Raw genomic sequence first — 2918 nt, 5'->3', positions numbered from 1 at the left:
TCTCCCGACACGCCTTGACAGGTATCAAAGCTCCTGGACCTGCCCCGACCCGCAGAGGCCCCGCCCACCGAGCAGCCACGCCTCCAGCGTCACCTGGGAGCCCGACTCCGCCCACCGCCAGGTGATACTGCTGCCAGGTGAGAACCACGCCCAATCTCTGCCACGCCCCTTCGAGCCACGCCCCTTTCACCCCGGCCACGCCCCTTTTCTCTCCTAGACAAGGACGAGGCCTGGTGGCAGGAGCCAATCGCGGCCCGGGAGCTGTTTTGGTAAGCCACGCCCCTCCTGGAGAAAACCACGCCCCCTCGGTGAGGCCACCCCCCCTGGAAGAAAGCCACGCCCAATCGGCGAGGCCCCGCCCACCTGGACCTTCCCTCAGCCCCCCTTATGTTTGGGGCAAGCCACACCTTCTTTTTGCTAAGCCACGTCCCTCTCTTACTAAGCCACGCCCCTTTTCTGCCAAGCCACGCCCCTTTATTAAACCCCACCCACCTCAACCCTCCTTTAGCCTCCCTTTGCTTCTATCCCAATATGGGCTCAAGCCACACCCCTTTAAGCAAAACCACGCCCCTTTCTGACCAAACCACGCCCCTTTCTGACCAAGCCACGCCCCCTTTCTGACCAAACCCCACCCCCTCAGTCCCGAGGTGGGCGTGGCCGACCCCCAGGTGCTGCGGGAACAGGTGGAGACCTGCTGGGAACTGCTGGAATTGGAGCCGTGGAGCCGAGGTGAGGCCACGCCCACCCGGCCCCGCCCTGGGGGGGGTGGAGCCACAGGCACCAGTTCACACCAGTTCATCCCAGTAAGGGACTGGTGTGCTTCAAACCCACTCCCAGTGCCTCCCAGTGCTCCCAGTGCTCCCAGTCCATCCCAGTGCATCCCAGTGACTCCCAGTCCACCCCAGTGCCTCCCAGTCCATCCCAGTGCATCCCAGTGACTACCAGTGACTCCCAGTGACTCCCAGTGCCTCCCAGTGCTCCCAGTGGTCGCAGTGCCTCCCAGTGACTCCCAGCCCATCCCAGTGACTCCCAGTCCACGCCAGTCCATCCCAGTCCATCCCAGTACCTCCCAGTGCCTCCCAGTGACTGCCTGGCCATCCCAGTCCATCCCAGTGCCTCCCAGCCCATCCCAGTCCACTCCAGTGACTCCCAGTGACTCCCAGTCCATCCCAGTCCATCCCAGTGACTCCCAGTGCCTCCCAGTCCATCCTAGTCTGTCCCAGTCCATCCCAGTCCATCTCAGTGCCTCCCAGTCCATCCCAGTGCCTCCCAGTCCATCCCAGTGCCTCCCAGTGACTCCCAGTCCATCCCAGTGCCTCCCAGTCCATCCCAGTCCATCCCTGTCCCTCCCAGTGCCTCCCAGTCCGTCCCAGTGACTCCCAGTCCATCACAGTGCCTCCCAGTGCCTCCCAGTGACTCCCAGTCCACCCCAGTGACTCCCAGTCCATCCCAGTCCATCCCAGTCCACCCCACTGACTCCCAGTCCATCCTAGTGCCTCCCATTGCATCCCAGTGCCTCTCAGTGTCTCCCAGTTCATCCCAGCCCATCCCAGTCCCTCCCAGTACAACCCAGTAACCCTCAACCACCCTCCCAGTGCCCTCCCAATCCCTCCCAATCCCTCCCAGTCCCTCCCAGTTCCTCCCAGTCCCCTCCCAGTCCCTCCTCGTATAACCCCGAGCCACGTAAGAGACAGAGGTGAGAGGGCGTGGCCTGACCCCTTGTGGGTGTGGCCAGGCTGCCTCCTCACCCTATCGCTGCTGCTCTCGGCGCTGGACCCCATTGGCCACGCCCACGAGGCCCGGAGGCACCTGGAGAGCCTGAAGGTGGGCGTGGCTTCGGGGGGTGGGTGTGGCCACGCCCCTTTCTGATGTGGTCACACCCCCCCAGGAGGCCGACCCGCTGCGATTGGGCTTCGCGGCCGACGCGGCCTCGCGATTGGAGGCGGCGCTGGGGGTGCTGGGATTGGGGGCGGGGCCGGGGCCGGTGTGGCTCCGCCTCCCCGAGAAGGTAAGGAGTACTGGTTTGTACTGGTTTATACTGGGAGGGGGTGCGGGATGCACTGGGAGTGATTTTTAGGGTTATTGGTTTATACTGGTTTATACTGGAGGGGCTGCGGGACCCACTGGGAGTGATTTTGGGGCTTACTGGTTTCTACTGGTTTATACTGGTTTATACTGGAGGGGCTGCAGGACGCACTGGGAGTGATTTTTGGGGCTTACTGGTTTCTACTGGTTTCTACTGGGAGGGGGCGCGGGATGCACTGGGAGCGATTTGGGGCTTACTGGTTTCTACTGGTTTATACTGGTTTCTACTGGGAAGGGGTGCAGGACGCACTGGGAGTGATTTTTGGGCTTACTGGTTTCTACTGGTTTCTACTGGTTTATACTGGAGGGGGTGCGGGACTGACTGGGAGCGATTTTTGGGCTTACTGGTTTATACTGGTTTCTACTGGGAGGAATTGCAGGACCCACTGGGAGTGATTTTGGGGCTTACTGGTTTATACTGGTTTCTGCTGGGAGGCGGTGCGGGACCCACTGGGAGTGATTTTTAGGGTTACTGGTTTCTACTGGGAGGGGGTGCGGGACTCACTGGGAGTAATTTTGGGGCTTACTGGTTTCTACTGGTTTCTACTGGGAGGGGCTGCAGGACTCACTGAGAGTGATTTTTAGTGTTACTGGTTTATACTGGTTTATACTGGTTTCTACTGGGAGGGGCTGCGGGACTCACTGGGAGTGATTTTGGGGCTTACTGGTTTATACTGGTTTATACTGGTTTCTACTGGGAGGGGGTTCATACCAGTTTATACTGGGAGAGGGGGTTCATACTGGTTTATACTGAGAGGGAGGTTTATACTGGGAGGGGGTTCATATTGGTTTCTACTGGGAAGGGGTTCATACTGGTTTATACTGGGAGGGAG

At 60.1% G+C, this 2918-nt stretch overlaps 1 long non-coding RNA gene across 1 annotated transcript; it reads left to right on the top strand.

The window, feature by feature from the left end:
* The first annotated feature begins 215 nt into the window (after nucleotides 1–215).
* LOC113979623 lies at nucleotides 216–2003 on the top strand. The gene is made up of 4 exons (XR_003537934.1): nucleotides 216–269; nucleotides 641–729; nucleotides 1736–1824; nucleotides 1889–2003. It is a non-coding gene; the product is annotated as an uncharacterized LOC113979623 (long non-coding RNA).
* Nucleotides 2004–2918: the final 915 nt, after the last annotated feature.

The sequence above is a fragment of the Neopelma chrysocephalum genome, unplaced genomic scaffold (assembly GCF_003984885.1).
Source record: "Neopelma chrysocephalum unplaced genomic scaffold, ASM398488v2 Primary Assembly neopelma1_86110, whole genome shotgun sequence".
NCBI lineage: Eukaryota > Metazoa > Chordata > Aves > Passeriformes > Pipridae > Neopelma > Neopelma chrysocephalum.
The sequence above is the reverse complement of the archived record's forward strand: the minus strand, read 5'-3'. Positions and strand labels throughout refer to the sequence as shown.